This window comes from Martes martes, assembly GCF_963455335.1.
Source record: "Martes martes genome assembly, chromosome: 12".
Classification (NCBI taxonomy): domain Eukaryota; kingdom Metazoa; phylum Chordata; class Mammalia; order Carnivora; family Mustelidae; genus Martes; species Martes martes.
Window position 1 is genome coordinate 22,231,550 of NC_137900.1, and position 23,271 is coordinate 22,254,820.

A 23,271-nucleotide genomic window follows, 5' to 3' on the forward strand; every position below is an offset into this window, starting at 1 on the left:
TGATAATTAATTTTAATTATATTAGTAATATATGTTCACATTCTCCTGAGTCAAAATTAAAATACTCTCATTAAAGTTAAATACCCCATTTCAACACAAAGTGTCTCATTCCACATCAATTAATTAACTAATTTCTTTACTACTTATATCAATATAAACTATTGGTTTCCTAGTTGATTCAGTTCAGTCTGCTACTATCTATTTATTTTGGTGCCCAAATTGTCATTTTTAGCTGATTACCTCAGTCTGACTGCTGTGTTCTTTTGATTTATCTCAATTATTTTTTACTTTCTGACACAAAAAAAGATGTTTCAAGCTGATTGTATACTTTTCCCTGCATAATCCCTCAGTTTTTGATTTATTTAATGGAAAATGGTATTTAGAAGCCAACGTCATTTTGGTAGATGTGTTCATTATTATTAGGATGTTGCTGCTTGTTGGCTGTCTCAATAAAGAGAGTTAAGGAATACGTGTATATATATGTACACACATACACACACATTCACACATTTAAATATTAATTTATTTTTCTCATCTCTAAATGTGTTGTTTGTTGTGAGTTCACACCAATACTTCTAGTTATAATCTAACACCACAGGGTTCATTTCCAGGGGAAAGGCTGTCTGCTTTTCCCCATTGAGAATGATATTCACTGTGGGTTTTTCATAGATAGATTTTATGAAGTTGAGAAATGTTCCCTCTATCCCTGTACTTTGAAGAGTTTTAATCAGGAATGGATGCTGTATTTTGTCAAATGCTTTTTCTGCATCAATTGAGAGGACCGTGTGGTTCTTTTCTTTTCTCTTATTGATTTGTTCTATAACATTGATTGATTTGCGAATGTTGAACGACCTTTGCATCCCAGGGATAAATCCCACCTGGCCATCGTGGATAATCTTTTTATTGTATTGTTGGATCCTGTTAACGCTAGGATCTTGTTGAGAATCTTGGCATCCATATTCATCAGGGATATTGGTCTGAAATTCTCCTTTTTGATGGGGTCTTTGCCTGGTTTGGGGATCAAGGTAATGTTGGCTTCATAGAAAGAAATCTGGAAGTTTTCCCTCTGTTTCTATTTTTCTAAACAGCTTCAGGAGTATAGGTATTATTTCTTCTTTGAATGTTTGATAGAATTCCCCAGGGAATCTGTCAGGTTGTGGACTCTTGTTTTTTGAGAGGTTTTTGATCACTGCTTCAATCTCATTACTAGATATTGGTCTATTCAGGTTGTCAATTTATTCCTGTTTCAGTTTTGGAAGTTTATAGGTTTCTAGGTTGAATCCATTTCTTCTAAGTTGCTTAATTTACTGACATATAACTATTGGTAATTTCTGATGATTGTTTCTATTTCCTTGGTGTTAGTCATGATCTCTCCCCTTTCATTCATAATTTTATTAATTTGGGTCCTCTCTCTTTTTGTTTGGATTAGTTTGGCCATTGGTTTATCGATCTTATTAATTTCTTTCAAAGGACCAGCTTCTAGTTTCGTTGATGTGTTCTACTGTTTTTCTAGTTTCTAACTCATTGATCTATGCTCTAATCTTAATTATTTCCCTTCTTGTGCATGGGGTTGGCTTAATTTGTTGATTTTCCAGTTCTTAAGGTATAAAGGGAGTTGGTGTGCTCGAGACTTTTCCATTTTTTTGAGTGAGACTTGGATGGGTATGTATTTCCCTCTTATGACTGCCTTTGCCATATCCCATAGGTTTTGGATCTCTGTTTCTTTGTTCTCATTGGTTTCCATGAGTTGTTTAAGTTCTTCTTTGATTTCCTGGTTGATCCAGACGTTCGTGAGCAGGGTGGTCTTTAGTGTCCAACTATTTGAATTCCTTCCAAACTTTTTCTTGTGGATGAGTTCCAGTTTCAAAGCATCGTGGTCTAAGAAAATGCATGGAATTATCTCAGTCTTTTGGTATCAGTCGAGCCCTGATTTGTGACCCCATATGTAGTCTATCCTGGAGAAAGTTCCACGTGCGCTCAAGAAGAATGAGTATTCCCTTGTTTTAGGGTAGAATATTCTGTATATATCTATGAGGTCCTCTGGTCCAATGTGCCATTCAAAGGTTTTGTTTCTTTATTGATTTTTTGATCTGTCTCTTGGTGAGAGTGGTGTGTTACGATCTCCTACAATTAAAAAAAAAAGATCCCCTACAATTAATGTATTCATATCAATATGACTCTTAATTTTGTTTAACAGTTGGCTTATGTAGTTGGCTGCTCCCATGTTAGGGGCATAAATATTTATAATTGTTAGATCGACTTGGTGGAGAGACCGTTTAAGAATGATATGGTGTCCTTCTGTATCTCTGACTACAGTCTTCAGCTTAAAATCCAATTTATCTGATATGAGAATCGATACCCCAGCTTTCTTTTGAGGCCCATTGGCATGAAAGATGGTTCTCCATCCCTTCACTTTCTTTTCTTTTCTTTTTTTTTTATTTATTTATCTGACAGAGAGAGAGAGATCACAAATAGGCAGAGGCAGGCAGAGAGAGACGGGGAAGCAGGCTCCCCTCTGAGCAGAGAGACCAATGCGGGGCTTAATCTCAGGATGCTGAGATCATGACCTGAGCCGAAGAGGCTTAACCCACTGAGCCACACAGGTGCCCCTCTATCCCTTCACTCTCAATCTGGATGTATCTTTAGGTTCAAAACATGTCTCTTGTAAACAGCACATGGACAGGTCCTGTCTTTTTATCCCATCTGCAACCTTGTGCCTTTTTATGGGAGCATTTAAGCCATTCACATTGAGAGTGGTTATTGAAAGGTAAGTTTTTATTGACAACATGTTGCCTGTGAAGTCCTTGTTTCCATACATTATCTCTGTAACTTTCTGTTCTATGTCACTCTTGGCTTCTTTCTTCTTTTATAGAATCCCTTTAATATTTCTCGTAGTGCTGGCTTGATGGTCACATAATCTTTTAGACCTTGCGGGTCTTGGAAGCTCTTTATCTCTCCATCCATTCTGAATGTCAGCCTTACTGGATAAAGTATTCTTGGGTGCATGTTCTTCTCATTTAGTGCCCTGAATATGTCTTGCCAGCCTTTTCTGGCTGCCAGGTTTCTGTGGACAGGTCTGATTTTATTCTGATCTTCCTTCCTCTGTACATAAGAAATCTCTTCCCCCAGCTGCCCTTAAGACCTTCTGTCTGAATCTCTGATTTGTGAACCTCACAATTAGGTGTCTGGAGGTCTTTCTAGACTCATTGATCTGGGGTCTTTCTAGACTCATTGATCTCTGCCTCTACGACACGAACACTTGTTCCATTCCCCAGATGAGGGAAATTTTCCCCAGTATTTGTTCAGTTGTATCTTCTAATCTTCTCTCTTTCTCCACCCTCTCAGGGATCCCAATAATTCTGACACTGGAACATTTCATGGCATCATTTATTTCCCTAATTCTGTTTTCATGGCTTCTAACTTGTTTGTTCTAGGCTTCCTCCTGATCCTGCTTTTCTATCAGTTTTTCTTCTAGATCACTAATTCGATCCTTTGCCTCAGTTACCCTAGCTGTTAGAATATTTAGATTAGATTAGATCTCCTTGGTAGTATTTTTAACTTCTTCCAGATCAGCTCTCCCTTCCACCCATAGAGATTCTTTATTGCCATGAATGGTCTTCTCCAACCTAGCCATTGCCTGGACAATTTTTACCCTGAATTCCATTTCCAACATATTGTTTATATCCATATCCAATAGTTCTGTGGCAGAGGTTACAGTCTCTGAATTTTTCCTCTGTTGGGTGTTCATCCTCCTAGTCATTTTGGTGAGAGGTGGTTATGAGGATGTATATATATCAACTATGATCCAGTCAAGGTGCCCCTCTCCACTGATGATCTTCTGCCCTCGTAGAGATCCAGAAGTGTATAATCTTACATCTCAGGCTGATTTCATGGGTGTTCAGAATGTTCTGGTAGGTATTTAGCTCAATTCAGGGGACCAGCTGAAAGAGGGTCTCCTACTTCTCTGCCATCTAGCACCTCCCCTCTGAAATTCTGTTTCTGTTATTTTGTTTCTAGGTTTTCCCATCATGTAAGTACTCACCTTTGCTTAAATTACTGTGCCATTGGAAATATTTACTTTTTTTTTTTTTAAGAGAGAACATGAGCAGAGGTGGGGAAGGTTTCAGAGGGATAGGGAGGAAGAAAGACTTAAGCAGGCTCCAGGCCCAGTGCAGAGCCAACACAGAACTTGATCTCATGACCCTGAGATCATGACCTGAGCCGAAATCAAGAGTCAGACACTTAGTGGACTGAGCCACCCAAGTGCCCTGAATATTTGTTTATCTTGAGGAGAAATTTTCTTTAACTTCTAGATTGTGGTATTCTTATCAGTATAAATGTCAGGATCAAATCAGAATGGATCAAACTTGGGATGTTCAAACAAATGATAGCCTTGGCATATTCTTCCCCAAGAAGACAGAGAGCAAAACCTGGAGTTTATTTCTTATCCCTCCATTCTCACCTCACTTTCTTCCTTTTTTAGGATTTTTTGGGGAGTCTTTTTCTTTCACACTGGAATTTCTGCCATAGAAATTTACTATTTCCTCAGTGTTGTTATCTATTAAAATCATCTCAATGTTGTGTTCTCATCAACACTGTGAAATAGATATCATTTTCATTTTACAGATTGGAAACTGAGACCTAAATGGTTAACTGCATTGCTCAGGGCCACACACTAAATATCATCTTAGGGATTTAATTCTTCAGACATGATACTGGCTTACCTGAAATGTTACATGTAGTGTACATCTTTGTAGTTTTTAAGCAGCAATATTGTCTTTTGGTTCCTGTGTTGTTTTTTCTCTTTCTTTCTTTTCCAGTTTCTTTGACCTCTCAACTTTTACCCTTGTTCATATTTTTTTTATTTATTGCTTCTTCTGTTTCTCTCATTAAACAGATTCTTTCTTTTATTGCTTATACTCTGTCTGCCCTGGCAGTTTGGCTTCTGTAATTTTTTTTTTTAATTTATTTATTTGTTAGAGAGAGCAAGTGAGCACAGGCAGACAGAGTGGTAGGCAGAGGCAGAGGCAGAGGGAGAAACAGGCTCCCTGCTGAGCAAGGAGCCCGATGTGGGACTCGATCCCAGAACACTGGGATCATGACCTGAGCCGAAGGCAGCCGCTTAACCAACTGAGCCACCCAGGCGTCCCGCTTTTTTTTTTTTTTTTTAAGATATTATTTATTTGACACAGAGAGAGTAGGCAGAGAGGTAGGCAGAGAGAGAGAGGAGGAAGCAGGCTCCCTGCTGAGCAGAGAGCCTGATGCGGGGCTCGATCCCAGAACCCTGAGATCATGATCTGAGCTGAAGGCAGAGGCTTTAACCCACCCAGGTGCCCCTGGCTTCCGTAATTTCTGTACAGAATTTTAGCTAAGTCAACCCAGAGTTTGAGTTTGGTCGAGTTCCTGCTTTCTGTTTTCATCCTTTCTGAAATCCTCATTGGTCATCTTCTGAGTTTCCCCAAAATCTGGTGACTTTCTGCTTTTGTACCATGGGGTTAGCTTCTATTCCTGGCATAACATGTAGGTGGCTTCCCTTGTGGAAAGGATGCACCTTTTAGGATTCTGCTGTGGGCCTGTCCGGAGAGGCCACAATTCTTAAAACAGGTCACTCTGCATTCCTCATCTCAGATAATACTTCTCCTGCCTTGCTGCTTTAAGAAGGAGTCTCTCTCTATTCTCCTTCCAGGCTACCTAGCTTTATTTTTTTTTAATTTTATTTATTTATTTATTTGAGACAGAGAGAGTGAGTGAGAGCTAAAGAGCATGATCACTGGGGGGTGGGGAGAACCAGACTCCCCACTGAGGAGGGCACCCAACATGGGACTCCATCTTGGGAGTCTGGGATCATAACCTGACCTGAAGGCAGATGTTTAACCAACTGAGCCACCCAGGCTACCTAGCTTTTGAAATATATTTAAAATTTTATTTTTTGTTTTACCAGGGTAATAAGCACATGCTTTTTAAAGCAAATATTTTTAAAAGACTTATAAACAGAAACAAGCAGTTCTTTCTTTCATCCCTTTCTGCTCCCTCAATAACTGTTTTTTTTTTTTATATTTCTAAATAATAGATACATACTGCTATTTCCTGAATTATGAACATTGGGTATTTCATGTTAATTTTTTATATAATAACATTTATTTCTTTTCATTATTCTTCTAATTTCTGTCCTCATTATTCTTATATAGCCTTCTACCACAATTTTTGGTTAAATCAGCTGTTAGTGTTTATGATATTATTACCTTGTAAATATTGTGCATTGCAGACTCAAGTAACATACTGTGACTTCTTTTATTTTGGGGTATTTTTTTCTGTAGTTAAACATTTCCTCTAATATTTGTTTAGCTCTCTATGAACATATGGCTTTTTTTCCCCCAAATAGTCCAATTGTTCTGTTCTAATCCTTAAAATATCTCTATATACCAAAACACCAATTAATATATTGTTTTATTTTTTTTTTCCTCAGTAACCCTTGTAGGGACCAAAGGCAGGCAGCCCCAAGATGGGCCACTTTGGCATCAATATTATTTTGAGTTAAAAGCAATCCAAACCCTGTGGTTTCAGAAAAATCCCCCCCCCCCATGCCTGCTTGTACCAGGAAAAGACCTATTAATAGAGATTTCTCTTTACCTAAGAAACTTACTTAAGTAAAAAGGCAACCTTTGTTTTCCAAGCATCCTTTCACCTTCCTACTAATGGTCTTTCTCCTCTTGTATCCTCATACCACTTTCTTTCTCCTTAGATCATATAAGCATCATGTTGCCTCACTGTCTTTGGAATTTCCATGTCTGTGTGGATTCCCCATAAGTAGGCTATTAAATTTGATTTTCTCCTGTTAATCGTCTCTTGTCAATTTGACTGTTAGCCCAGCTAGAAGGACCATGAAAGGTAGAGTAAACTCTTCCTCCACAATACCCTCCTTCGACATGTCTCCAATGTACTCTAGTCTTTCACTTTCTCCTTCTGTCAGAAGGAGAGATGTAATTTGGAACTTTTTTTTTTCTTTTTTTAACCTTCCTGTGTTGTAATCCTTATTTCCTGGATTTCATGTAGATAATTTTCCCATATTCTGTAATATATCCTTTCATGATGATGTGCTTTGACACTTTTCCATTCGTAGTTCTTGGCTTTCAGTGGACCTGTGTGATTTGAAATGCATATCCTTCAGTTCTTGGAAATTTTCCTACATTATTTGATAGATACCAGCCATTTCTTTTCCCTTTTCTCTCTTCTTGGAACTCTTCTCAATGAGAAGGTAAAACTCCTGAATTAATTCTCCAATTTCTGATATTTTTCTCAATTTTTCCTGATGTATTGTTTTATCATTTTATTTTAGTGAGAGATTTTTCTCAACTTTGTTTTCCAACATTTATAAAGTTAACCTGTTTCTTTTTTCTTTTTTTTTTAACATATTTTACTTATTCTTTCTTGTTTTTTTTTTTTTTTTTTTTTTTTTTTTTTTTTTTTTTTTGTTAAAATGAACCTATCATATTTTTTTTTTTTTTTTTTTTTTTTTTTTTTAAATTTTTTATTTATTTTCAGCGTAACAGTATTCATTGTTTTTTCACCACACCCAGTGCTCCATGCAATCTGTGCCCTCCCTAATACCCACCACCTGGTTCCCCCACCCTCCCACCCCGCCCCTTCAAAACCCTCAGGTTGTTTTTCAGAGTCCATAGTCTCTCATGGTTCACCTCCCCTTCCAATTTCCCTCAACTCCCTTCTCCTCTCCATCTACCCTTGTCCTCTATATTATTTGATATGCTCCACCAATAAGTGAAACCATATGATACTTGACTTTCTCTGTTTGACTTATTTCACTCAGCATAATCTCTTCCAGTCCTGTCCATGTTGCTACAAAAGTTGGGTATTCGTCCTTTCTGATGGAGGCATAATACTCCATAGTGTATATGGACCACATCTTCCTTATCCATTCATCCGTTGAAGGGCATCTTGGTTCTTTCCACAGTTTGGCGACCGTGGCCATTGCTGCTATAAACATTGGGGTACAGATGGCCCTTCTTTTCACTACATCTGTATCTTTGGGGTAAATACCCAGCAGTGCAATTGCAGGGTCATAGGGAAGATCTATTTTTAATTTCCTGAGGAATCTCCACACTGTTCTCCAAAGTGGTTGCACCAGTTTGCATTCCCACCAACAGTGTAAGAGGGTTCCCCTTTCTCCACATCCTCTCCAACACACGTTGTTTCCTGTCTTGCTAATTTTGGCCATTCTAACTGGTGTAAGGTGGTATCTCAATGTGGTTTTGATTTGAATCTCCCTGATGGCTAGTGATGATGAACATTTTTTCATGTGTCTGGTAGCCATTTGTATGTCTTCATTGGAGAAGTGTCTGTTCATATCTTCTGCCCATTTTTTAATATGATTATCTGTTTTGTGTGTGTTGAGTTTGAGGAGTTCTTTATAGATCCTGGATATCAACCTTTTATCTGTACTGTCATTTGCAAATATCTTCTCCCATTCCGTGGGTTGCCTCTTTGTTTTGATGACTGTTTCTTTTGCTGTGCAGAAGCTTTTTATCTTGATGAAGTCCCAGAAGTTCATCTTTGCCTTTATTTCCTTCACCTTTGGAGACATATCTTGAAAGAAGTTGCTATGGCTGATATCAAAGAGGTTACTCCCTATGTTCTCCTCGAGGATTCTGATGGATTCCTGTCTCACGTTGAGGTCTTTTATCCATTTCGAGTTTATCTTTGTGTACGGTGTAAGAGAATGGTCAAGTTTCATTCTTCTACATATAGCTGTCCAGTTTTCCCAGCACCATTTATTGAAGAGACTGTCTTTTTTCCACTGGATATTTTTTCCTGTTTTGTCAAAGATTATTTGACCATAGAGTTGAGGGTCCATATCTGGGCTCTCTACTCTGTTCCACTGGTCCATGTGTCTGTTTTTATGCCAGTACCATGCTGTCTTGGTGATCACAGCTTTGTAGTAAAGCTTGAAATCAGGTAACGTGATGCCACCAGTTTTATTTTTGTTTTTCAACATTTCCTTAGCAATTCGGGGTCTCTTCTGATTCCATACAAATTTTAGTATTATTTGCTCCAGCTCTTTGAAAAATACTGGTGGAATTTTGATTGGAATGGCATTAAAAGTATAGATTGCTCTGGGCAGTATAGACATTTTAACGATGTTTATTCTTCCCATCCAAGAGCATGGAATGGTCTTCCATCTTTTTGTGTCTTCTTCAATTTCTTTTAGGAGTGTTCTGTAGTTCCTCGAGTACAGATCTTTAACCTCTTTGGTTAGGTTTATTCCGAGGTATCTTATGGTTTTTGGTGCTATAGTAAATGGAATCGATTCTCTAATTTGCCTTTCTGAATTTTCATTGTTAGTGTATAAGAAAGCCACTGATTTCTGGACATTGACTTTGTATCCTGCTACATTACTGAATTGCTGTATGAGTTCTAGTAGTTTGGAGGTGGAGTCTTTTGGGTTTTCCATATAAAGAATCATGTCATCTGCGAAGAGAGAGAGTTTGACTTCTTCCTTGCCAATTTGGATACCTTTTATTTCTCTTTGTTGTCTGATTGCTGTTGCTAGGACTTCTAATACTATGTTGAACAAGAGTGGTGAGAGTGGGCATCCTTGTCGTGTTCCTGATCTCAATGGGAAGGCTGCAAGCTTTTTCCCATTGAGGATGATATTTGCTGTGGGTTTTTCATAGATAGATTTGATGAAGTTCAGGAATGTTCCCTCTATCCCTATACTTTGAAGCGTTTTAATCAGGAACGGATGCTGGATTTTGTCAAAAGCTTTTTCTGCATCAATGGAGAGGATCATGTGGTTCTTCTCTCTTCTCTTATTGATTTGTTCTATCACATTGATTGATTTGCGAATGTTGAACCATCCTTGTAACCCAGGGATGAATCCTACCTGGTCATGGTGGATAATCTTTTTAATGTGCTGTTGGATCCTGTTTGCTAGGATCTTGTTGAGAATCTTAGCATCCATATTCATCAGTGATATCGGTCTGAAATTCTCCTTTTTGGTAGGGTCTTTGCCTGGTTTGGGGATCAGGGTGATGGTGGCTTCATAAAAAGAGTCTGGAAGTTTTCCTTCTGCTTCAATTTTTTGAAACAGCTTCAGGAGAATAGGTATTATTTCTTCTTTGAAAGTTTGATAGAATTCCCCAGGGAATCCGTCAGGTCCTGGGCTCTTGTTTTTTGGGAGGTTTTTGATCACTGCTTCAATCTCGTTACTAGATATCGGTCTATTCAGGTTGTCAATTTCTTCCTGGTTCAATTTTGGGAGTTTATAGTTTTCCAGGAATGCATCCATTTCATCTAGGTTGCTTAGCTTATTGGCATATAACTGTTGATAATAGCTTCTGATGATTGTTTCTACTTCCTTGGTGTTAGTTGTGATCTCTCCCTTTTCATTCATAATTTTATTAATTTGGGCTTTCTCTCTTTTCTTTTGGATTAGTGTGGCCAATGGTTTATCGATCTTATTGATTCTTTCAAAAAACCAGCTTCTAGTTTCGTTGATACGTTCTACTGTATCTCTGGTTTCTACCTCGTTGATCTCTGCTCTAATCTTGATTATTTCCCTTCTTACGTGTGGAGTTGGTTTGATTTGTTGTTGATTCTCCAGTTCTTTAAGGTGTAGAGACAGCTGGTGTATTCTGGATTTTTCAATTTTTTTGAGGGAGGCTTGGATGGCTATGAATTTCCCCCTTAGGACCGCCTTTGCTGTATCCCATAGGTTTTGGAGTGAAGTGTCTTCGTTCTCATTGGTTTCCATAAATTGTTTAAGTTCTTCTTTGATCTCCTGGTTGATCCAAGCATTCTTAAGCAAGGTGGTCTTTAGCTTCCAGGTATTTGAGTTCCTTCTGAACTTTTCCTTGTGATTGAGCTCCAGTTTCAAAGCATTGTGATCTGAGAATATGCAGGGAATCATCTCAGTCTTTTGGTATCGGTTGAGCCCTGATTTGTGACCCAGTATGTGGTCTATTCTGGAGAAGGTTCCATGTGCACTTGAGAAGAATGAGTATTCTGTTGTTTTAGGGTGGAATGTTCTGTATATATCTATGAGGTCCATCTGGTCCAATGTGTCATTCAATGCTCTTATTTCTTTATTGATTTTCTGCTTCGATGATCTGTCTATTTCTGAGAGAGGCGTGTTAAGATCTCCTACTATTAATGTATTCATATCAATATGACTCTTTATCTTGATTAATAGTTTTCTTATGTAATTGGCTGCTCCCATATTGGGGGCATAGATATTTACAATTGTTAGATCATCTTGGTGGATAGTCCCTTTAAGAATGATGTAGTGTCCTTCTGAATCCCTGACTACCGTCTTTAGTTTAAAATCTAATTTATCTGATATGAGAATCGCTACCCCGGCCTTCTTTTGAGGCCCATTGGCGTGAAAGATGCTTCTCCATCCCTTCACTTTCAGTCTAGGTGTATCTTTAGGTTCAAAATGGGTCTCTTGTAGACAACATATGGATGGGTCCTGTCGTTTTATCCAATCTGCAACCCTGTGTCGTTTTATGGGTGCATTTAGGCCATTCACATTGAGAGTGATTATTGAGAGATACGTTTTTATTGACATTGTGTTATCTTTGAAGTCTTTCTTTCTGTCGATTGTCTCTATATTTCTGTTCAATGCTATTCTTAGGATTTTTCCTCTTTTATAGAACCCCCCTTAATATTTCCTGCAGTGTCGGCTTGGTGGTTGCATAGTCTTTCAAGCCTTGCCGGTCTTGGAAACTCTTTATCTCTCCATCCATTTTGAATGTCAGTCTTGCTGGATAAAGTATTCTTGGCTGCATGTTCTTCTCATTTAGTGCCCTGAATATATCTTGCCAGCCCTTTCTGGCTTGCCAGGTCTCTGTGGACAGGTCTGACGTTATTCTGATGGGCTTTCCTCTGTATGTAAGGAGCTTCTTTGTCCTAGCGGCTTTCAAGAGATTGTATCTACAATTATGATTCCTCAATTTTACTATGAGGTGCCTGGATGTTTTTTTTGAATTTATAATCTTGGGGGGGGACCTTTCTACTTCTAGTACATGAACACTTGTTCCATTCGCAAGGTTGGGAAAATTTTCATGAAAAATTTGTTCCACTATATCTTCTAGACTTCTTTCTTTCTCCTCCCCTTCAGGGATTCCAATAATTCTGACGTTGGAACGTTTCATGGCATCATTTATTTCCCTGATTCTGTTTTCGTGGCTTCTAAGCTGTTTGTTCCAGGCTTCCTCCTGATCCTTTCTCTCTATTTGTTTGTCCTCCAGATCACTAATTCTATCTTCTGTCTCAGTTACCCTAGCTTTTAGAGAATTTAGATTAGATTGGAACTCATTGAGAGCGTTGTGAACCTCATCCCTGGTGGCCTTCAGCTCTGCCCTAACATTATGAACCTCCTCTCTGGTCGCTTTCAATTCTGCCCTAATCAATTCTGTTTGGTCATCCATAGCTTTCTCCAACCTAGCTATTGCCTGGATAATTGTTAGCCTGAATTCTCTTTCTGACATATTGTCTATGTTGATAGCCGTTAGCTCTGTTGCAGAAGGCCCATCCTCTGTATTTTTCTTCTGTTGGGGATTCCTCCTCCTAGTCATTTTGGTGAGAGATGACTGGACAGATGTAGCTGGGTGTATTGACCGTGGTGCAGTCAAGGTGCACCCTGGAACGCTTCTGAGCACTCAGGATTCCCCACCCAAATGAGAGAAAAAAGAAAAGAAAAAGAAAAAAGAGGGAGAGAGAGAGACAGGAAAAAAAGGGAAGATAAAAGTGAAGGTTCAGCCCAAATGGGCCCCAGGGTAAGGTTTATGACGTATACAAACAAAAACAGACAAACAAAAAGACTGATAAAAGTATATGACGAGAGAAAATATATATATATATAAGCAAAAAAAAGGAGGAGCCTCGTCAAGAAGAACCCCAAGTATAAGATTTATATACTATCCAGACAAACATAAATACACAGAGACACTGGCTGAAGAAAAAGATGGGAGCATGGTTATAGATTCTCGGTGTGGGCGAGGAAGGTTATTTTGATTCTTCCTGGATGTATCTTGATATCTTTGTTAAAGGACTCAACTTTCCTAAGAAAAAGGGGGATTAAAAATTGGTTCACCTATAGGGGTAGCATTGCTTGGAGAAAGGGGGTTACCTTGAAGTTTAACTCTATATGACTATTAGAAAATAAAAATAAAAAAGGAATAAACTGGACTAAACTAAATTAAAAAATTTTTTAAAAATTAAGAAAATAGAAAAGCAAAAGAAAAACACATGTGTATGTATCAAAAAAATTCAGGTTAGAAGTTTATCATGGAATTTGATGTACTGGACATCTCACTGTGATGGTAAATAGGTTAAAAAATTATCTATATAAAAAAAGAAAAAAAAAATGAACCAGAATAGTGGGAAAGAATTAAAAATAAAAGTTGTATCTATGAAGTAGTGGTGGTTGTTCTCTTGTAGTCTTTTTTTTTTTTTTTTTCCTGATTTGTTTTCTGGGGGAGGGGGCTGCCACGTGGGTTTTCAGTCAATGATGTTCCCTGAGTTAAGTCCTCCCGACCCCCTCAAGGGGGTGGGCTCTGAGAAAAACGTTTTTTTCAGGTTTTTGTTCTCTGGAGGTTTTTATGTTTGTTCACTTCTTTTCTCTCGCCTTGACAGCTTTTGATGGTTTTGGGAGGTTTAGAGGAAAGAAAACTGCACCCCAACCTCCCTCTCAGAGAGAAGCCTCAGTCTGCTCCCTTGCAGGTGCTGCAGCCGCTGGGCCGCTGGCAGAGCAGGTTCTGAGTCGCGGTCCCTGGGGACGCAGGATCTCCTGCTTGTACGCAAAACCAAGGCAGCTGTGGCTGTCTGGGCAGCTCCAGACCGCCAGAGAGGTTCCAAGCAGCAATCGCACACTGAGATTTTCCCGCTGGCTGGGGCTGAGAGCTCAGGGCTTGCGCGCACCTCTCCCAGGGGATTTTTTGGGGCGCGGCGCCTCCAGCTCTATCGGCTCTATCGCCGCGTGGGTCTATCACCGCGTGGGTCCCAGAACACCAGGCTGGGCGTTCGTGCACCTCTCTCAGGGGAGGTTGAGGCACGCACGCATCTCCAGTAAGGTGCGCGTTCTGCCGTCTGGTGTGGCTCCCAGTCCCTCACGGGAGCCGGACTCCACCCGTTCTCGGGCGCACTGGCGGCTCCGGGACAAAGACCAGGTTTCTCCGCCGCACTCTCCGGCTCAGCGCCAGGGGATGCTGCCCTGGGTCTGGGGACTTAAGCCCCTATCCCTATCCGCCCCGATTCCCACAATTTCCCCGCGCGAGTCTTTGCTCTTTTGAGTGCTTTCAACAAGACTCCAAGTTAATGCTGGTCCCCAGATGCCGGGCACTCTCGTATTGGGGTATTATTTTCCAGTCGGTCGCCTCTGGTGGCTCCCTCCCCCTTTTGTTTATCTTCCGATATCAGTCCGACGTTCCCACTCCACTTTACCTGCCCACTGGCGTCTTCTGGCCCCCGTAGAGATCCAGACGTGTATAATTCTGATCTCAGGCTGATTTCATGGGTGATCGGAGTTCTTTGGTAGGTAATCAGCTCACTTTAGGGTGCAGGTTGAAAAGGCGCCTCCTCCTACTTCCCCGCCATCTTGTCCTCCCCTCTCTTTCTTGTTTTTTAAATGTTTCTGCTTTTCTGTTTTTCATAGCATGTGGTGGTTATTGTTTTATAGACATAACATTTCCATTTATTACTTTGAATATTTGGAAAATTTTAGAAGTGTCTCTCTCTTTTTTCTTTCTTTTTTTTAATCTTACATTTGTGTTGGAGCTTTTTCTCAGTTGCCTGGTGACTCATAGGTATCAGTGAATAAGAGGCATCAGAAAATAAAATTGACAGGCTACTATACTTTTTCATTTGTCAGAATTGACATTTGTCATTTACAGAAACTCAATTTAAGCTAGCTTAAGAAAAAAGGGAACTCTCTTGCCATACACAGAAATAAAACACAGAGCAGTCTTCAGATATGGTGGGATTTGGGAGCTGATACAGTGTTGTCACTGTGATCTCTCTTTATTTTGGGATGAGGGCACTTCCTTTTATACCACAGAAAATAAGTGAAAGAAAAGAGGAAAGAGGAGTGCTGTTATCAAAAGAAGGTTATAAGGGAAAGGAATACTTGAAAGAAAAAAACCATAACTATTTCCTAAAGCCCCTTCAGATGGCACATGTGAGACTCAGGATCCTAAAATATAAAGTTTATTTTATAGTTGAGTTATTATTGCTCTTAATAAAGCAAAACCTATTCCCTTCCAGGACTGTGATGTGTTATTCTCTCACATACCTACTTCTCTGCCCTACCCAAATGTGTTTGAGATGTATGCTTCTGAAAGATAGTGTAGTCTTGACCCAGAAATTCTTTAAGGCAGCAGTTCTCAATCTTCAACAAGCATACAAATTCGTAGGGTTCTTGTTCAAATGTAGGTGCTGATTCAGCATGTTCTTGGTGGGGTATTAAACTTCTGTTTTTTTGAAAGATGCCAGTTAATATTGATGCTGCCGGTTCTTGGATCACACTTTGAATGGCAAGGCTTAAAGCATTTGGTTTAACTTCTCAAGTTGCCATTGCTTAGAAACTTTTCCAGAAAATCTGAAACCTGACTTTGGCTATAGTGTCTTACTTTCACAAACTTCAGGATCAAACCCAGTCCTTCATGACTTAGTAGGTAGGCTAACATTTCTAGAATGAGTAACTTCCAATGGCCAGAGTAAAAAGAAAAAAAAGAAATGATGAAGAAAAAAAAAAAAAAAACCACAAGACTTTCTGGGAAGGATTTACATTTTCTGAATCTCCAGTACCTCAGGCTCTCTGTTCTTCTGTGTGAGCACAGACCTTGGAGGAAGTCTCTAGTCTATAAATGTGACTACAAATGGATGTGAGATTGGCCAAAATCAATCCCCTACCTAACAGATGCTAACTGGTTATTTTTACGCCATCTGAAATCCATGAAGTAATTAGGAAAGCCCATAAGAATTAAATTCTAGGCTCAATAACTGGTAAGTGAATTGTCCCATCATAAGGGCATGTGTATTCACAAGTAGTGGGAAATACATGTCATCCTGTAGCAGTGGTCCCCAATTGATATACTTCTTTTGTTATTTAATAGTAGTACATCAGTTCCACAGTACTCTCACTCCTAAATTTAGCTATGCATGTTTCTCTATGATAAGAATAGAAACTTGAATAATGGCAGCATGTATTTTTTGCTGAAGTCCCCTGAGTCTTTTCTATATCCTTTTATATCTCTTAGAACTCATATTTAATCATTCTTCACATCCCTGAAATCTTTAAATAATAAGAAATGAAAGCACTGCTGAGCGTAATCTGGCACCAGGAACAATCCCGGCTTTGGCTGAGGGGTGTGGGGTGAGCACAGGCTTGGGGACAGGGGCACCCCTGTGTGCTAAACCTGGCTCTGACATTACCTCCTTCAGAAACCTGGGGCAAGTGTTCAGCTCAATTGCCCCCAGCTGAAATGGGCAAGAGACTGATAACACTTAATCTTCCTTTCCCAGAGAGAATTAATTAACTGGCAGAGCAACTGTGGGGAGGGGTTGGGGGGAAGAAGGCCTATAAAATACTCAATAAATACATATGAGTTCTGTGAGAATGTGCTCACTGGACCTCATTAACCCCAAAAGTGGCTTGCAAGTTTCTGTGCAATTAATAATTGCTAAAATCTTAAAGAGCAGTTGACATATCATGTTGGAATCACAATAATGGGTATGTTTATATTTTTCATATGTATTTCTATAAACCAGAGGGTTATTATGAATACCTGTGATATCCTTTCAGATTCATAGATTTATAGATGGAAAAGAACCTTAAAAATTGACTAAATAATTACATCAATTTTATAGGAAAAGAAGTGGAGTCACAGAGATTGATTTAGCTAGAGTCATAGAGTGTGACTGCTTTTATGCCAGAGGCAGGACAAGAAAAAGAAGAAAGAAAAATGAGCATTTGTTGAGGGTCTCCTAAATGCCAGATATCCTGCTAGGATTCTTCACATAAAGGAATCAATTTAATGCTCACAGCAAACCTTTAGGAAGTTATCTGTATAGGTTTTCTTTTGTCTAACTCAGCACGATTAGCAAAAGTAAGAGGCGAGTGTATGTCTTAGTGGTTGAAAGGTCATGTTTTGTTTGTTTCATTATACCTAACTACCTCCCTAATACGGAATTGCCAGTGGTTGAAGATTCCAGGTTAGTGTGGCAAGAGGCCTGGGGAATCTGGAACCAGTCCTCCTTGACATTTTCTCGCACCTTGAATGGAGAGAGTTCCTTTCCCCATAACAGGTCCCATGTTATCCATTCCAGAAATAACACTAGTTCCGGTCTCCAGACACAGTTTTGCAGCCTCCTGAGGCTCCCATTATCACCTATAATTCCTTAGCTTATCTTTTCTTTATCTATTAACTTTTCTCCAAATTATTTTTGAAACCTTCCAAAATGTATCTTTGAACTTCTCTTTATTTTGGACAGTGTTGAATCTTTCCCCAGGTTTTAGAGGCCCTCTTCCCCCCAGAACACATTAATTTTTTTTAATTGGTAAAGAGTAACCATCACACGTTGTAGGATTATGCATGAGCCAAATATTCTACAGATCAGAGAACAAATGACCCGTTTTCCACAAATTATGTTGCAATGTAGTCTATAGCCTACCGACATATCTATGAAAACATGGTATCAGAAAATTCAACACAAACTCAGAGCCTTCCCTACTTGAAAACCTACAATCCATTAACGTCACATTTTACTAATTCTAACTGGCAACCTCTCAGTCTTGCTGTAGACCCTTGTCAGTTTGTTATAGGAAATCAGTTTTCCACATAAGAGCCTTTGCTTATATTTAAATGCTGAGAAAATTTTTATTTTCCCTCTTAATCTCTTCCAGTGAAACTTCATATGTGAAAACCATGTACTCCATGGTTTTCTTGGCTGTATATATTTCGAGACTTATTATTTAGAAAATTTATAAAATTATGTGATCAATAGTCATGAAGTTGGGTCTCTTAAGAAAGACATGTTGGCAATGCTAAGCTTAGCATTACACAGTCTTGAGAATGACATCAAAAAAGCTAGAATCCAGGGCTTTCATAAACTTGGGACATGATATATATTAATCCAGCGATTCATGCATTAATCACTTATCATGAAAATTAGCTTCTTAAATAAAACTCCACTTGGATTTGCTATTTGTAATCCAAGGGAAAGTCATTTGTGGGAACCTCAGTCAAGGTAGTGTCTTTACAAAGTTAGCTATTTCTGTGAATCTTCATCTTGGAGCCTCTTTAATCAAGGGAAGCAAAGGTTTATTGTGAATTACTGGGTGAATCTGAGCTATTTTTATAGTAATTCTGAATATTCAGAGAAATATCAGAATAGTCCAATTTGGCTGTTAAGGCAATTGAGAAATTCAGAATTCTCTGAAAGGGCTGCTAAGAAAGCTCCATATTCACAAGTTAAATGTATATCTCATTCATTTCTTGCTTTGGTTATACTGATAGAGCAAATGCATGAGAATGATTGGGGTTTTTATGCTTCTGGAGTATTATATCACTTACCTATGGCTGTCTACCAGGCCAGCCCAAAATAATGGTTTAAAACAACCACTTCTTTGTTTATGATTTTGTGGCTTGGCAACTAGGGCTGGGCCCAGCTGAGTTGGCTTGGGCCCTGCAACACCAGATATTGGATTCTGGTGGGCTCTGCAACACCAGATATTGCATTAGGCTCAATCTTATATTTGGGCCATTTCTGGGACAGCTCAGGCTGCTCTCTGCATGCTCTCTCATTCTCTAAGAGGTTTGCCCAGGCTTTTCTGTAGTTCCAGAAGACCAAGCAGAAAAGGTGAGTTCCAGTGCACAAGCCTTTGTGAATCTTTTGCTTGCATCATATTTGCTGTTATATCATTGGCTCAGCAAGTGACATGGCTCAGCAAAGTCACTGTGGGAGAGGACTACTCAGGGAACAAATACAGAGAAGAATGATTCTCTGGAATCTTATGGAAAGGAGTAACAACAATAATTACTAATGCAGAGATCCGTAGAGTCTTTTCATCTTTTAGGAAATGAATATTAGATCAGATCAGGTGTGGGAAAACTATGGCCTATGGGACAAATTCAGCCTGCCACCTGTTTTTATAAATAAAATTTTATGGAAACACAACTATGCCCATTCATTTATATATTGTTGATGGCTCTTTTGTGCCACACTGGCAGGGTTGAATAATTGCTACAGAGACACAAAATAAGGAACAAAAAGCCTAAAATATTAGTCTCTGGACCTTCACAGAAAATGTTTGCCAACCATAAACTGGATAATTCACCTTTTTCTCTATCTCTAAATTGTAAAGCAATGGAATACTTTTTAATAACTGAGTTTCAGAGGTTGAAATTGAGGTGTCTTTTGGGGAATCAAAAACTAGGATGAAAAAGGCTGTATCACTAGCCAATACCTGAAATAATGGTCCTTTCCCTATGAATAAAGGATATGTAAAAAATTCTACCAAGACAGGCTGTGGATAATTTGGGGAATAAGATTAAGCTACTAATCCTTTTCCTATGTGTATATTAGTGTGTGTATATATGTGTATCTTAAATCTAACTGACTAGAACAGCAAGCCAGTTCGTGAGAGAGTCAATGCTTTTCCCTGATACCCCATTTTGAAGAGTTTTCCAATGTTCACAAACTCACACTGGCATAGTTGAAGCTGGTCAAGTATTCTCACTATATTCTATTTCACGTGATCAGAGAGCTGCGATAGAGAAGGTGAGAAAGATACACACACACACACACGTACACACACAGGTGTTTGAATAATTAGATTTTTATTATTTTCTATGTTCTTAGTTCCAGTTGGTCATATTTCATATGCAAGAGAAATATTTTACATGTCCGTGCACCAACTATGATAATTTAATATCTGTAATATGTAATATATGAGGTAGCATATAGAATGGTATGCATAATATATACATAGGCAGATAGATAGATAATATAGTAACATACTGTTACCTGACCATGAACATATCCCCAGCCCTTTGCTTGTTTGTTTACTACCATCGTTAAAAATATATCTGATGAGGGGCGCCTGGGTGGCTCAGTGGGTTAAAGCCTCTGCCTTCGGCTCGGGTCATGATCTCGGGGTCCTGGGATCGGGCCCCGCGTTGGGCTCTCTGCTTGGTGGGGAGCCTGCTCCTCTCTCTCTGCCTGCCTCTCTGCCTGCTTGTGTTCTCTGCCTGTCAAATAAATCAATTAAAATCTTTTAAAAAAATATATCTGATGATAGCCTATGAGAAAAAAAATCTGTTTTTTGTAATACATACTGTATACAGTATGTATAATAATATTCCATAATATTATTCCATACTGTATACAGTATGTTTACAAAAACCAGATTTTTTTTTCTATATATTGTAGAAAATTTCCATTGAGTGTCACTTCAAGTGTCTTTGATTCAGCCTAATTTCTATCAAGCTTTGAGTCTTGGGTGCCTCCAATGTGCTTGACACTATATATATGTAGGTTAGCATTCTATGCTGGGCTAATGTTAATGTTAGACTGAGGTACTGTTTAATAATCAAGAGTCAACAGAAATCAGAAAAGCAGAAAACATATTCTTTAAGTGTGACCTTCAACTTATGACTGTTTTGTTAATCTTGAAAAGTTAACGGTTACCAATTTGAATTTTTCATTGATTTGATGTTGATGGGGTCATGATTAAATTTGTTAGGCTGTGTAGAGTGTTTGTAAGGGTGTCAGGTACATAGTGTTTGCTGTTATTATTTTGTTTGCAAGGACTTTTTTGTTTGCAAATATATGTTCAGTAGCACATATACTAAAATTGTTTGCATGGACTTTAGTCTTGTTGGTTCATGTTGAGTATATTATATACTACATATACATATATTTGTTGAATTTAATATGTGCACATATAGATAAATGCATACCCAACCCTATAGAACTATAAAAAAGAGAAGTAAGGCTAAAAGTTAAGTTAAAAAAGACAAAATGAGGTAAAAAAAAATGGAGAAACAGAGTATGGTTGGCATCTGGGGAAGGTAAAAGCAGGATGGAACATATGCAAGAACTAATGTTGTAAATGTTGAATATATGTAGATCTCCCAATTCATCCCATATTGTGGGTGCTCTCTGGGAATGGACATGGTGGCTTAAAAACAAATTTGGCAAAGTTGAGCATAGAGTTTTTCTATCTGTATTTAAAGAAGATTTCATTTTTTGGAGCAGTTTTAGGCTTACAGAAAAATTGCTCATAGAGGGTTGCCATATACCCCTTCCTACTTCTTCCCATCTGGACAGTTCCTACTATTATCAACATGTTGCATTAGGGTGATGCTTTTGTTATAATTGAACAACCAATATTGATATATTATTATTAACTGAAGCCTCTAATTTACATTAGAGCTCACTCTTGGCTTTGTACATTTTAAGGTTTTGGCACATGTATAATGTCATATATCCATCATTACAGTATTATACTGAATAGTTTCTCTGTCCTAAAATTTCCCTGTACTCCATTAATTCATTCCTCCCCTTCCCTCTGAACCCCTTGGCAAGTACTGATCATTTTACTGTCTCCATAGTTTTGTCTTTTCTGGAATGCCATATAGCTGAAATCATTCAATATATAGCCTTTTCAGACTGGCTTCTTTTACTTAGTAATATGCATTTAAGTTTCCTCCTCCCCCTACCCCCCTGCCACAATAGCTTGATAGTTCATTTGATTTCAGCACTGAATAATATTCCATTGTATGGATATACCATAGTTTGTTTATCTCTTCACCTATTAAAGGACATCTGGTTGTTTGAAAGATTTGGCAATTATGAATGAAGCTGCTGTAAACATTAGGTGCAGGTTATTGTGTGGAAATAAGTTTTTGATTCATGTGGGTAAACACCTAGCAGTATGATTTCTGGAACTTGTGGTAAGCCTGTGTTTAGCTTTGTAGGAAACTGCCAAACTGTCTTCTAAGGCGGATAAACTATTTCGCATTCTCACTCAGTGAATGAGAGTCCCTGTTGTTTGATATCCTCACCAGTGTTTGGTGTTGTCAGTGTTTTGGGTTTTAGCCATTCTAATGGGTTTAATTTGCAATTCACAAATGAGTATGGTGTTGAGCTTCTTTCTATATGCTTATTCGCCATCTGTAGATCTTCTTGGTCAGGTGTCTGTTCGGATCTTTTTCCGGTTTTTTAATTGTGTTGTTGTTTTCCTACTGTTGAATTTGAAGAGTTCTTTGTATATTTTGGACAAGTCCTTTATCAGATTATGTGTTTTGCAGATATTTTCTTCCAGTCTGTGGATTGTCTTTCACTCTGTTAACAATTTCTTTCACAGAGCAAGAGTTTTTAATTTTAAGAAGCCCAACTTACTGATTTTTTTTTAAGAGCATGATTTTGATGTTGTATTGGAAATGACATTGCCAAACTGATCACCTAGTTTTACTTCTGTGTTTTTTCATGGAAGTTTTCTACCAGTTTTTTAGGGAAATTATCCTCACAGTACAAAACTTTGTCTCCCTTAATGCTTTCCTTTCATCACGTAATACCTCCCCCTACCCTTTCTTTACTTATCTAAAGAAATCCTAACCATTCTTCAAAGAGTGAGTTCAAGACTTGCATCCCTAAAATTTGCCCTGACTTCTTCAGACCATTTTGATCTCATCCTTTGAACTCCTAAAGCCATGTAATCTGCACTACATTGTTCTTTACTGTATTATCCTCTGTTTAGTGCCATTTTAAAAATTATTTCCACATGGTACTCATATCTTGCAGGCAAGAGCAGTTAGAAATTATACATCCTTTATAACTACAAGCAACTGGGGGTTGAACCACAGTAGATTCTCAAAAAAAAAAAAAATGCCTGGAATCAGGAAGCTGCAAAATGAAATTGTTAAGGGTCTGAGTTTTGAAGTCATATTGATAAGGTTTTTATTTCACCTAAACAGTGGAGGTCTGGAATGATCTTTGACAAACTAGTTACTGAACCTCTCTCACTAGAGTATATCTATCTATAAACAGAGGGATAAGAATAATATCTACCGGATATGGTTGATGTGGGTATCAACAGGAGACAAATGCATATAAGGATCTTAGCATACATGCTGGCTCATGGCATGTGCTGTTACTATTGTTGTTATTATTATTATTATATTATTCTTTCTATAAATAAAGTAGGCTAGAGTATCAAGTTAAGTTAGTTATAATGAAGATGCAAATGTG